At 38.5% G+C, this 14740-nt stretch overlaps 1 protein-coding gene across 2 annotated transcripts in view; it reads left to right on the forward strand.

Moving 5' to 3' along the window:
- Positions 1 to 14740, forward strand: part of C9H2orf88 (chromosome 9 C2orf88 homolog) — a 51312-nt gene that overhangs the window by 20848 nt on the left and 15724 nt on the right. Inside the window, exon 1 of one of the 2 annotated variants that reach the window (XM_037850658.1) lies at positions 1865 to 2204. The exons of the other annotated variant lie outside the window; for it this stretch is intronic. The gene's annotated coding sequence lies outside the window, so the exon portion shown is untranslated. Of the gene's footprint in view, positions 1 to 1864; positions 2205 to 14740 lie in introns of those variants that run through there. 2 annotated transcript variants of the gene reach the window in all.

Genomic DNA, 14740 nt, shown 5'->3' on the forward strand with positions numbered 1-14740 from the left:
TCAAATACCATACCCTAAAGATTGATACTTATTAAAATCAGTTGATATCAGTAAATACAGTCACATTCTATGATTGTCAGAATGTACCACTTCAGAAAAATAAATTACATTTCTGGGCTACCGTATTTGTATATAAAAGTTGCCTTAATTTAAGCATAGTAAAAATTAAGAATGTTTTATTCATTTAAAATCTAAGATGCTGAGCTTAATTTTCTATAACTTTTCTTACGTTTCTTAACTCCTCTTCTATGTAGATATATTTTTTACCGTGTAATACCATCAAAGAGCTAAAACGTATGTTAGTCTGCAGATTCTAAGCCTTTTGAGTTCCAATCCTTCTTTTTCACTTTTAGTTTTGTAACTGGATTCTAGGCCTCAGCGTCCTCCTCATCTGTTAATGTGGAGTCAGTCTCGGTTATAACTAAGGTCTCCGTAGCACGAATTTTACATTGACTAATGCATTGTAGAACATAACTAAAATAATGGAGCGTTCAACTTGGCAGATGAAATCACTGCCCTCCCCTTTACGTGGGATCCGACACCCAGGGGTGTAAATACACCTGGCAACGTGGACTGTGACTCCTGGGGAGGAATCTAGACCTGGCATAGTGGGATGGAGAACATCATCTTGACCAAAAGGGGAATGTGAAAGGAAATGAATTAAGTTTCAGTGGCTGAGAGATTCCAAAAGGAGCAGAGAGGTTACTCTGGTGGGCACTCTTAACGCACAATATAGACAACCCTTTTTAGGTTTTAATGAATTGGAATAGCTAGCAGTAAATACCTGAAACTATCAAATTACAACCCAGAACCCTTGAATCTTGAAAACGATTGTATAAAAATGTAATTTATGAGGGGTGACAATGTGATTGGGAAAGATGTGGATCATACTCCCCTTTGTGCAGTGTATGGCTGGATGACTAGAAATACGAGGGAAAAAAAAAAACAAAAACACTAGTGTTCTTTTTTACTTTAATTGTTCTTTTTCACTTTAATTTTTATTCTTAGTACTTTTGTGTGTGTGGTAATGAAAATGTTCAAAAATTAATTTTGGTGATGGACGCACAACTATATGGTGGTACTGTGAATAATTGTATGCTTTGTATGACGGCACGGTATATGAATATATCTCAATAAAATTGAATTATTAAAAAAAAATGGGGCTTTAACTTCCTGGAAATCATGCTGGACAGATGCAGGCATCACATGGAATGTGTGGGTAACTATAAATAATGGCCATGCTTTGAGATTGTGGCATTCAGTGCTTTCAAGGAGAAGATGTCCTTTAGGATGTTTTGTTTTGTTTTAAGGAGAATATACGCTTAGAAAAATATTCGTATTTTTGAGTAGAGAGGTACAAACGTGTAAGTACTTCAAGCAGGTTTTTTTTTGTTGTTTTGTTTTTTTGGTCTGAATACTCACGGTGCAAGCGAGTTAGGAAGGGCAGAGGCGCTACAATGTGAGGTTTGAGTTCAAAGCTGGTTTGGGACCGCGAGCACCTGTTCTCTTCAAGGCATCCCCGTGAAGGGGCTGTGGAGACCGGTAAGGCCAGCCCCTCCTCCTAGCTGGGCAGAGCTCAGCACATTTCTTGGCCCAGGTGGGTCGGCTGAGGAGTTTGTTGCCAGGGGCCAGACAAGTGAAGTCACTTGCTCGCGTTTCTTATCGTCGGGCGTTTTGGGGTCCAATTTCTGATGGGGCAGCGGCAGCATTTTGGGCTGTGTATTGGTGGTGGGTAGAGGGCGTTGGCCGGAAAAGATCGTTTCACACCCCCGCTCCGCCCTTACCCGACCTGGCGCCTGTGGAAGTGTGGGTGGTGCCGCCCGGCACTCGCGCGTAGCCTGCGAGGGCGCGACCCGCGGCTGCCACCTGCGGGGCTGGCCGACCGGGTGCGGGACGCGATCCCGCGCGGCGGGCACGGCGGCGGCGGGAGGAGGGGCCCCGAGCGTGTTCGAAGGACGCCCTGTCCTCCAAATGCTGGCACTTGGCAGGGCGCTGGCGAGAAGGCGGCGCTTTGCCCCTGCAGGACCTCAGCTCCTACCCGGCCTTTACGCCAGCTAGGTCCCTCCCAGAGCAGCGCCGTCCCCTGGAGCTGAGCTTCGGGGACCGGCCCGGAGCATGCAGCCTGCCAATCGCCAGGTGCTTCCTTGGCCCCCAAGGCTGTCCGGATGTGCGAGAGAAGTGCAGCTGCCCCGGCGGTGTGTTGTGTAAGTGAGCATCTGGAAGGTGGGAGCGTGTGTGTGTGTGTGTGTGTGTGTGTGTGTGTGTGTGTTGGGCTTTGCTAGTCAGCTTTGCCCTTTTGATTTTTCAATGACAGAAACCCATGGGTTACAGGCGGTTTTAATTGAACCAGACCTTTCTCAGCCGGCTGCCTCTTAACTCTGTCCCCTACTTGAGGAAAGTTAGCCCCCACCCCCTTCCATTTTGTTGTGAGTCCCCAAATTAAAGGTGTTTCATTGTGAGTTGCAGTTTTACCCTCTGTTTCCTTCCTACCTGCAGAATGAATGAAGATTCTCAGGTAAAAGACTGGCCCGTGAACATTTTATTTCTGTGCCAAGATGTCAGGCGTGTGCTATGAATAGCATATAACGAACAAAATACTCGCCTTTGTGCTTTTTTTCCCCCCCGTGGGAGGCTGTTTTTTGAGGTGAATTATGAGAAAAACGGTAAATAAGTGGAGTAGATAGAGAAGATCCTTCAGCCATTAGGGAAGAAATTTGAAAAGCAAAGCAGAACAATTGGAGTTGTTTCTCTTGTGTTTCCCCTTCACTATCGTCTCCCCCCACCCCCTACCCGCATTTCTTTATGGAGATAGGTTAACATAAAACTATAGACTAGTAAATGTTCTTATCAAAGACTCCCATCTTTTTAGGATCTGGTGTGTTTGGTGTTTATCTTAGGGAAATTTCCAGTTAAAGATTCAGAGGATTAAGGAATCTATCTTTATTATGACAAAGTAAAAATCACATGAAGATCAACAGTTGGATGTTCCTTCTTTCCTTTGGATGGAGTTGTTTTCGAATATCTGATATAGCTATCATATGTAGAGGGGAAATAACATTATTAAGGTTTACTGCTTGATATATTCAAGCTTGATATATTCAAGCAGTACGGTCTGGAAAAAATACTTGTTTTTTACTTTTGTGTTTTACCATCAAACAAATATTAATTTATGTAGGCCCACAGTCTTACAGCACAAGGGTACTTTAAAATCATAGACAAACCCCCAACCCATTTTAATATCTTCTCTGTAGCACTCCTGACAGACCAGCCACATTTTGATTGAACATTTCAATGACAGGGAGCTCACTAGTTTTGAGATTTCCTCTTCTCTGTTATTGTTAGCAAGGCCTTGTTTACACTGAACTGTTGAACTGACAACTGCTTTTTTGAACTGATTTCTGTTAGCCCTACTTTTGCCAGTAGTCCTCTAACTTATGAATTTTATGCAGGATTTTTCTGCAGAGAAGATCATAAACTTTGATGTGCCTGAAAAGGGTCCATGACCAAACATAGTTAAGAAATGAAAAATCTAAAGTGATACAAAGTAAAACTTTTGTCTTTTTTTCTTTACTTGGCAGCCTTTCAGAGCCCTGAGCCTCAGTTACCTCCTCTGTGTAAAATGGGAATAATAATATTCTCAATCTCATTTTGTGAGGATTTAAGGGGATAATCTCCATAATGTATTTAGTTTAGTTACTGTTTCAGTTTCTTGGCTGCTAAAACAAATCCAATACGATAGTTTGGCTTAACAACAGGAATTTGTTGGTTTACGGTTTCTGAGGCTAGAAGTCTTGCCCCCTCCTGGGATTGGTATCTTTTGGTTGGCCAGCAATCTTGGGGTTCCTTGGCTTTTCTGTCACTTGGCAATGACAGAGGTGACATCTTCTCCTTTCTCTTCTGGGTTCTGTTGACTTCCAGCTTTTGGCTGCTCCCTGTAGCCTCTCATTGTGTGCACAATTTTCCTTTGCTTATAAGGGCTTCAGCTATATTGGATTAAGGCCCACCCTCATTCTGTGTGGGCACATCTTATCTAATAACATCTTTAAAAGTCCTATTTATAAATGCATTCACACCCACAGGATCAGGGGTTGGGACCTGAACATCCCTTGTGGGAAACATGATTCAATCCTCAACAGTTGCCTAGAAATCAGTAAATGTTAGTTATTTTCAGTAGATAATAGCTTTTATGTCTCATCCCTTACCTAAGACCTTTCTCTTTGTTAAAAATCCTTAGTCCAAAATTGAGTTCAGTAATTCAATCTAATTTGACAGTGCAGAGTGTAATGAGTTCCTATTTCCAAATGAAATTGCATACTACTTATTTGATTTTTGTAGTAAACATACCAAAGTTGACAGAAACCCCACCTACCCACCCACACACGCGCACACACTTTACTGCAATTAAACTTTTCTTAATCTTAACATTGTTTCCTGTTGACTTGTATTACTTTAAGCCTTTCTCCAATATCCACCTTATTAGATATGTTTTCATCTTGATTGTGGCATTCATCATGTTAATTCTACCTTATGGTTTTGTGTTAACCTGCACATTTGGTGAGTTTGTTCACCAAACCTGCAAATCACTGATAATCTATAGGACAGTCCTGTTGCCATCATGGCACAGCTAGAACTGTGGCAAACTAGAAATGGCCCTGAAGTTTGGGAGCCTGATTTTGTAGCTTGGCCCTGAAACTAACTAGTTTTGTGATGTTGAGAAAGTTCTTTCTCCGTATCAATAAAAGGGATTAGTGATGGTTACCTTCCAGGGTAGTGGTTAGGTTTCAGAAAGTGCCAAGTACAGTACTGGCTGAGAATCTAGTTGGTCCTTGTATCTATTGCTCAAACAAATGAATAAATCAACTGACTTTAGTTAGCTCTGTCCTTCCTGTTTATCAAACTATTATAGCCCATAAATCAGTCTTCTCCATAAGCACAGCATGAGATTTTAATGAAATACCTTGCTAAAAGTAAAGCTCTTCAGTATTCCCTGATCTATCACAAAAGTAAATGATATTAGTTTTAAAATGACTATTAGTGAACTGCTAGTTCTTAGAAATCTCCAATCTTTTTTTCCCTAATTATAAGTCTTGAATTCTGCCAGAGATTGGGGTTAAACTAACTGGTCTGTAATGCCTGTGATTTCTGTTTTTCTCCTTCATTTAAAAATACTTTAAAAAATTTTTAAACACTGGGGGAAAAAAAAAGTTGTGGTTGAGTCTCTAGCCTCTTGAGATGTTTTTCCCAAAGTTGTCAGGTTATATCTGTGCTCACATCTGTGGGTTCCCTTGGTTTACCCTGGTATATAATTCACCAGAATTTGACTGTTAATCCTTTTAAACTAACCTCTTCTGCTTATAATTTGGTTCTCTCTTAATAAGGTTTCTTCTATCCTTTCCAGTTTGAAGATAATTTGCTTTAAGAAAGCAAAACAGTTGCTGAGCAGTTCGGTTTTCTTTCTCTAATTAATTAATATACCATCTGCCCTTGGAATTGGGAATTTTCTAACTTGAACCTCTTTTACATTGTAAATGTACTACAAACAGCATGCACCAAGTCAACGGTGGAAAAATAAAACCACTAATGGTATTATAATACTGAAAGTTTGGAGAGTAGAAATAACCCTACGTAGTCAGTATCTGATATGGGAAGAGTCTTGTATTTTAAGCATTCATTTATTCCTTAAAGAGCTGTGAAATTAAGGATGTTTCAGGGGCTAGAGGTAACATAAATTAGCGAAGCTGGAAGGGTGTCATACACAAGGGATGACTGGAGCTAGACCTGTGAACTGGAGAGTGAATGCCCAGCTACATAGTATCTAATTCAGAACAGTTTATTGCCCTGGCCAAACAAAATACTGGCCCACTATTGTACCATCAATTTGAAGCCTTTGGTTATAAGCTCCTTGAAAGAGGTAGTACTATGTCTATATAGTTCACTGTTTTATTCCTATCTAACATACTTCTGGCATATGGCAGGTAAATATTTGATAAATGACCACACTTTAATAAGCCTTTGTTAAGTGCCTTGATGGGGAAAACCATTTTGTGCAAAATAGAAGGAAAGGATTCTTGCCCCTGAGAAACATTTGATCTCATTTGGAAAGACAGCATTTATAAATTAGATAGATTGAAACTCAGTTCAAGAAGAGAATTCCAAGTAATGGTTGAAAGAATTCTGGAAAGTCTACAGAAAGATGAGGCTTCCCTTGCCCTTGGAAATACTAGAGACTTAGGTTAAGCAGGGAACAAGGTAAGGGTGTGTCTTAGTTTTCCAGGGCTGCTATGACAAATACCACCCAATACATTGGCTTAAATTACAGGAATTTATTGTCTCATGGTTTTAGAAGCTAGAAGTCCAAAATCAAGGTATTGACAGTCCATGCCTTCTGCCAGATTCTGTAATTCTGATTGCTGACTTGCCACCATCCTTGGGGTTCCTTGGCTTATATAGCTGCCGCTCCTTCTCTGGTTCAGTCTTCTGTGTCTCGGTCTAGATTTCCTCTCCTTATAAGGACTTCAGCCATATGGATTAAGGCTTACCCACTCTGATTCAATTTGGCCTCATCTAGATAGGATCTTTGAAGATCCTATTCACAAATGATTCCACAGGTTAACAAATAGTAACGTCTTCAGAGGTCCTATTTACAAATGGGTTCACCTACAGGAACATGGATTAAGATTTGAACATGTCTTTTGTGAGGTACGTGACTCAGTTCCCAACAGGGTGGTTGGTGGAGATAAGGGATAGGTGGTGTGTTTCAACAGAAATGAGGACTAGAAGGAGGAAATGAGCGTGGGTGTGGTAAGGAGAACAGCTTAATGGGAGAGGAAATTTTCTTGCAATATTGAGAAATTAAATCCAGTGGGTAAAAATAATGTTTAAATTAAATGTACCCCTTCTCCCCTCAAAATACTATACCGTGAGCTACAGAGAATAAGAGTTCTATAATAATCCTTAAGGAAAGGAGTGAGGTATACATAGGTATCATGAAAGAATTATTAACATTTAAATAGCAACCCTTCTTGAATCCTTGGTCCTTTGACCTAGAATCCAAATGGATTTGAACACTGTTGTACTCCAGCGTTTTTTGATCCTTTCTCTGATGCTTTTAATATGACTCCATAGTAAAGTGACGGTTCTTTTCAATGTCCAAACATACATGTACTGCTACTTGGAATTTAATTCAATGCATAGCACTTAAGAGTCTTTATTTTTTGTGCCTCCTACTTGTTCCAAAATATTTGAAATGGCTTCAGTACATAACATAAAGATTAACTACACTTGAATTCTGTAATGATACTTGAGGTAATTAAAGTTTAGTGGCTCAAAAATGTCAATTAAAATAATTTGATCAATTAAAATGATTAAGATTTAGGTATTTAGATCAATCTAGAATTACAAACTACTTATTCAAGTTCAGGTTTGGGTGAGACAAAGTCTCTACCCTCCATTAACTGACAATATGCCATCTCTCCCAGTGGAAGGGGATATGCATTCATATTGTAATGTAATTACAAAAGGATCTACACATTTTTAGGATTGTTTTGGGGGTATATGGCTCCCCTCTTTGGGAAGGATTTTTAGATTGGGGGTATGTGATATGTTTCTTGTGGGCTAGATTTTTATGAAGGGCATTGGGAGAACTGTTCAGTACCAGAGAGTGTGAACTACCAGAGATAATCTCCAAATGTCACCTTTTCCTCCCTTTTCACAGGTTTTTCCTTTGTCCCTTACCTCATTATCAGTTTAATAATGGTCATGTAATAACAGTAGCAGTGCAGTTCTAGTGGTGCTTCATGGTTTTCCTTACCACTGTTCAAGGAATAATTTTGGACAGGCATGTTACCCTTATTTTAGAGGAAATGGAGTCTCAGAGAAGCAAAGAAAAACACAAATGTCACATTGCTAACTAAATTCCAGAGCTGAGATGAGCAGCCAGGTCTACCCTTATCTACTCAAAAACTGTCTGCCTTTGACCTTGTTGTGTCTGAGTCAGTTAGCCTTTGAAGAACTCCCTTTGTGCAATCTATTGGGATTTCAGACTTTGAGCTCTAAGTGATGCAAGTTTCCTGTACTTATTTGTCCATAGGCCCAGTGTAGTTAAAAGCAAATACTATGAGAAGTTTAAAGATTTCATGCACTTGATTTTGACTATAAAGTCATTTTGTTTAGCAGAGCCTTCTGAGTTCAGTTTTTTATATCAAGGTGTCATTTTTAAAAAGAGCCTTGATCAGAATGTTGGATGAACTACAATACAAATATGCAATCAAATGAGAAATGACTTGACAAAAAGTAGTTTTGTTTACCAAATCCTACAATCTGACACACACAATTTTTCCTGTCTTCATGCACATGTAGTTTCACAATTAATAAAATTTTGTAGAAAACCCTGTCCTCAAAGTTGATATAGGCTAGAATGTACATTCCAGAATATTTAGGTAAATCAAAGGTGATGAATAATGGGTTTATGGGGAAAACAAGAGTTTCTCAGCTTTTTAATGTTTTATCATTATTTGTAAACTCTTACCTTTTGAAATCATTGCCATGGAGGACATCTACTGTATCCCCTCAAAAGTTAATGTTAGTAACTGTTGTTGTATCATGAACTACCCCAAAACTTAGTATTTTAACAAACATATTAATCTCACAGTTTCTGTGGGCCAGGAATCTGGGCATAGTTCAGCTAGGTACCTCTGCCTCAAGGTCTATCACAAGATTGCAATCAAGTTGTCGGAGAGGGTTTCATCTTATATGAAGGCTCAATGGATGAGGCTCCAGTTCCGCACATTACTGCTGTACAGAGATTTTCTTAGTTCCTTGTCCCATGGGTCTCTCCACAGGGCAGCTCAGAACAGGCAATTGGTTTCCATCAGAGCAAGCAAGAGAGAATGTGCAAGACAGAAGACATAAGTCTTATTAAAGCCTAATCTCAGAAGTGACATCCCATCACTTTTGCTATACTCTATTGTTAGAAATGAGTCATTAGTCCCATAGTCAAGGGGTGGGGTTTATGCAAAGGGCATGAATACTAGGATGTGGGGATTATTGGGGCCATTCTAGAGGGGACCTACCAGAGTTATTTAGCAGTTCCATATTCCAGGATATAGACATCTAAATAACAGATCTTTTAGTGTCGGACATTTAGGTTATTTCCGATTTTTCCTATTACAAAAATGCTGCAATGAACATTTTTATATAGAAGTCTTTTCTGCAACTCTGATCATTTCTTTAGAATAGATTCCTGGAAGTGGGATTTTTGTTTAGGACGTTCAACATAAACTGCTATGATACTGTCCAAAAAACATTGAACCAAATTACAGTGCTAACAGCTGTGTTTGACAGTGCTCATTGTATCTACACCCTTTAACACTTAATTCTTTGTAGAATAATTTTGTAAAATAAACTAATTATGGAATCATTCATTTGAAGTAGCAAGAAATGAAATTTGAAAGGGAGGTAGTGGGATGTAGCAGCAAGATCCCTGGAACTGAATCGGAAGATGTGGGTTCCAGAACAGGCAGTGCAATTAATCTTTCATGCAGTGCCAGCAAGGGCACATACTTGCCCAGGCAGGATATTTAACCTTGTTATATATCAGTGTATTTTTTTCATATGGGGGAAAATTATAGTTTATTGTCTAAAATAATATGAAAACCCTTTTAAAAGAGAAAGCATTTTACAAATGTGAGGTAGGAGTTTATCATTTGGCTTAGCAGATAAGGATGATTCAATCATGATTTTCAGATTGCAATAGGGAGTAGGGTGTATATATCATGTTCCTTGAACACATAATACTTCCATGTACATTTCCTAAGAAAAGGATATTCACTTATGTAATCACCTTAAGTACAGTTATCAAGTTCAAGAACTTTAACATCGATATCAAGTTTTCAGTCTGCAGTCCAGTTTTTCATTTGTCCCAGTAATGTCCTTTGGGGCCTTTTCTCCTCCATTATTTAATCCAATCCAGGGTCATGTAATGCATTTAACTGTCAGTGTCTCTTTCGTTGTTTTTTGTTTTTTTTTTTTTTAATTGTGGAAATGAGCATTCATTTCACATTAGTTTTGGTTTCAAATCCTTATTTACTCTCAGACTGCTACTTTCAGCTACAGGATTTGTAGTACAGTTGTAACAAGCTAAACAACAAAGACAATACTATGACTTTGTTATCCAGTTCTTTATTTTTTCCGTCATTGAAGAGCAGTAGCTTAAGGAACATATACAAATGGCCACCTCACCTATCAGAGCAAGGATAAAATAAAATAAAGACCCTCTTCTGGTATCTACGCTACTTATAACTGATTTTATTTTCTTAAATAAAATTTGAAAGCATGTATATTCTGATGGAATACACAGTTGGGACTTAATATACACAGTTGGGACTTAAAGACTGAATACACAGTTGGGACTTAAAGACTGAATGGTTAAGAGATGTTTTCACGAATAGCTCTTTAAGTATCTTGAGATTTTCTTCGGTGGTGCACAGGTTTGGATTATAACTGCCTTTTATGATGTCTATCAAATATTTGAACAGCTGCTATTATGAACAGTAGATGCTACGGATAAATACTTTTTTTGGCACAGACTCCTTTAAGAATCACATTTCCTTTTTCATAATAAGTTTTAAGGGGCTTCTGTGGGATGGAAACCACAGAGTTAAAATCTGATTAATAAAAATGTGGAGCAGTTTACCAGTCACATTCTATCAGTCAGGGCTGTACATCTTCTCTGAGCATGTGATGAGCAATTCCATTAGACAGTTACTGGACCACTTGGTTACCTAATGACATGAATATATCAGTGTCCTTTTACCAAGGCTGGACCTGAAGGCCAGAGTTGACAGCTAGTGCTGGAGTAGTGACCACACAGACCTGTTTGGAGCCTAGGAAGGAAGGTGGAGGCCAAAGTGTCCCTGCTGGTGGTCTGGAGCCAGGTTGAGGACTAGGGCAGTGAGCAGCAAGTTCCTGGGAAGGAACTGCCTTCGTCTTCACTGGCAGGAATTAACTTCAAAGCTGAGGTTGGGAGAAGCCCCATAAATTAAAATTTAACACCTAAAATAGAAGCTATGATTGGAAAAGTATTGTTGGCACAATTATTCCAGGAAGAGCCTAGAGTTAAGAGTAGGAGCTCCATGCTTACTGGCCACATGACCTCTCTGTCAGTTTCCTCATCTGTGAATGGGACTAATAAGGCCCTATCTGCCTGTTTCACCTTTTAGTGGGGAGGAGGTGGTAAACATGGAATAAATCAGTAAACTGGAGTGATGAACAACTGAAGGACAGTATCCTTGCTATCCTTGATGAGCAGCTATTCACCCAAGCCAGCTGGAGGTTGACTGACGTAAACATTTTAATATCTAGGTCCCATAGATATGGCCATCTGACACCCTTAGCAAACAATCTAGAATGTGGTTGAACCAAAGAAAGTGTTGTGGTGGATGGATTTTTACTAATCTACTTTGGGAAGGGTTGTCTATTCCTTTTCCCACTCCTAACTGTTCTGTTTAACTACAAGTTCAGGAATATCATGGGTAGGGACCAATGACATATCCAGTTTCCAAACTGATTTCTCTTTTATTGACAACACTCCACATTAAAGTAGTCTACAAGTTTCCAAGGGAACAGAGAAATAAATTAAAGTACTTGAACTGGCAGCAAAAAAAAGTTTCTTGCTCTTCCGGAGGACCAGAAGAATATGGCCAGTGAGTTTGGGCTGGTTTTTAGGTCAGTGTAAGAAGAAAGGAAACAACAGCCTGGTGTTAAGAGGCATATAGCACTAAAGGTGGCCCAACCACTTAAGAACTGGAATTTTAAACTGATTTTAAAGACTTGGTGTGTTTGATTAAGATGGGCAGCCTTTTTCAGGAATAAAAAATCAGTCTTATGTTTCCCAGAACATTCTCAAAAACTGTTTTGTATGTTTTTACTGAAGTCAGAATTACTATGGTGAAATACACAGATCTTAAGTATACAATCTGACAAGTTTTGACAAATGTATGTATCATGTAATCATCACCCTAGTTGAAATATAGCTTTTCATCATCCAGAAAGTTCTCTCATTCCCCTGCTTGGCAGTTGTTACCACCCAAAGGGAACCCATTTTGCTTTCTGTTCATGGAGTAAATATTGTTTGTTCTTGAAATTCATATAAATACGATCATTCTTTTGTACTGGCTCAACATGTTTCAGAGATTCATCCATGTTGTTGCATGTATCAGTAGTTCATTCTCTTTGAGTGCTATTATTTCCATTTTATGGATATCCTACAATTTTTTTTTTTTTTAATCCATTCTCCTGTTGACAGCCATTTGGGTTGTTTTTAGCTTTCGCTATTGTGAATAAATATGCTTTGAACATTGGCACACAATTTTTGTTGTGGATATGTTTCAATTTGTCTTAGGTAAATACTTAGAAGTAAAATGAGTAGGTTCATAGGTTAAGTACATGATGAATTTTATAAGAAACCACCAAACTGTTCTTTAAAGTTATACCATTGTATATTTCCACCAATATATGAATTCTATATCCTTGCCAATACTAGGTATTGCTGGGCTTTTTAACTTTAGCAATCATAGTGGGTATGTAATGGTATTGCATTGTCGTTTTTGAAAATACATTTATTTTTAATTTACTTACAGGGAAACTGACTTTATTTTGGTGAACAGTTCTGAGTTTTAGTTCATGTATAGATTTGGATAGTCCCCACCAGTCAGGATACACAGAACAATTCCATCACCCAAAAGTTCATTCCTGCTGCTCTTATAGTCAGTCACAATCTTCCCCTACCCCTTCACACTGATCTCTGTCCCTGTAGTTTTGACTTTTCCTGAATATTTCATAAATGGAGTCATACAGTATGTAACCTTTTAAGACTAACTTCTTTTACTCAGCATAATGCCTTTAAAATTCATCCATGTTTGTGTGTATATTCACTCTCTTTACTGTTATTTGCAACTTTTTGGTGTTTATAAATAAAGCTGTTATAAACATTTGTGTATAGGTTTTTATGTGAGCATAAATTTTCATTTCACTGTAGGGTAAATACCTAAGAGTGGGGTGGCTGGGTGGGTCATAGATAATTGTATGTTTAACTTTATAAGAAACTGTCAGGCCATTTTCCAGAGTGGCTGTGCTGTTTTATGTTCCCACCAGCAATGTATGAGATTTCCAAGTGTTCTGCACACTCACCAGTACTGGTATTTTTTTTTTTTCCCCAACCCATTCTAATAGTGTGAAGTGGTATCTCATCATGGTTTTTAATTTGCATTTGCCTAATGGCTAATGATATTAAGTATCTTTTCATGTGCTTAGTTGCTATTTATAGCTTCTGTGGTGAAATGACTTCAAATTTTTTGTCCATTTTAAAAACTGGGTTCTTATTTTTTTCCTTGAGTTTTGACATTTATATGTTCTAGATATAAATAATTTGTCAAATATATGATTTGCAAATATTTCCCCCCAGTCTGGGGCTTGTCATTTCATTCCCTTGAATGTGCTTTTCTCCTAGCAAAAGTTTTTAATTTTGAGGCAGTCCATTTTATCCATCTTTTTCTTTTGTGGATGCTTTTGGTGTCATATCTAAGACACTTAACCCAAGATCATGAAGATTTCTTGTGTTTTCTTGTATATTTTTACAGTTTACAACTAGATCTATGATCCATTTTGTATAAAGGTAAGGAGTAGGTCTGTGTTCATTTTCTTATAAGGTTAATTTTTTTAAATTCAGTTTTATTGAGATATATTCACATACCATACAATCATCCATGATGACCATACAGTCATCCATGGTGTACAATCAGCTGTTCACAGTACCATCACAATCAATCTATTTTTGAACATTTTCTGTACACCAGAAAGAAACAGATTAAGAATAAAAAATAAAAGTAAAAAAGAACACCCAAATCATCCCCCCCACCCCCACTCTATTTTTCATTTAGTTCTTGTCCCCATTTTTCTACTCATCCATCCATACACTGGATAAAGGGAGTGCACTCCACCAGGTTTTCACAATCACACTGTCACCCCTTGTAATCTACATTGTTACATAATCATCTTCAAGAGTCAAGGCTACTGGGTTGGAGTTTGGTAGTTTTAGGTATTTACTTCTAGCTATTCTAGTACATTAAAAAGCGTTATCTCTATAATGTGTAAGAATGTCCACCAGAGTGACCTCTCAACTCCATCTGAAATCTCTCAGCCACTGAAGTTTTATTTTGTTTCATTTCGCATCCCCCTTTTGGTCAAGATGTTCTCAATCCCATGATGCCAGGTCCAGATTCATCCCCAGGAGTCATATCCTGTGCTGCCAGAGAGATTTACACCCCTGGGAGCCAGGTACTACGTGGGGGGTGGGGGGGATAGGGAAATCACCTGCCAAGGCGGCTTAGTTAGAGAGAGAGGACCACATCTGAGCAACAAAGAGGCACTCGAGGGAGACTCTTAAGCACAATTATAAGCAGGTTTAGCCTCTCTGGATAAGGTTAATTTTTATATGATATAGTTGGATTTTTTTTTTTTTTTTTTTTTGCATATGGATTTCCAGTTGTTCCAACCCCATTTGTTGAAAAGACTATCTTTTCTCCATTGAACTGCTTTTGCACATTTGTCAAAAATCATTTGACCATAGTTGTGTGGGTCTGTTTCTTGACTGTAATTTGTTCCATGTATTTATGTCTGTCCATCCTTTCACCATTATGGCACTGTCTTGATTACTGTAGTTTTATATTCATTCTTTAAATTC

Source organism: Choloepus didactylus, chromosome 9 (assembly GCF_015220235.1).
Source record: "Choloepus didactylus isolate mChoDid1 chromosome 9, mChoDid1.pri, whole genome shotgun sequence".
Taxonomy (NCBI): domain Eukaryota; kingdom Metazoa; phylum Chordata; class Mammalia; order Pilosa; family Megalonychidae; genus Choloepus; species Choloepus didactylus.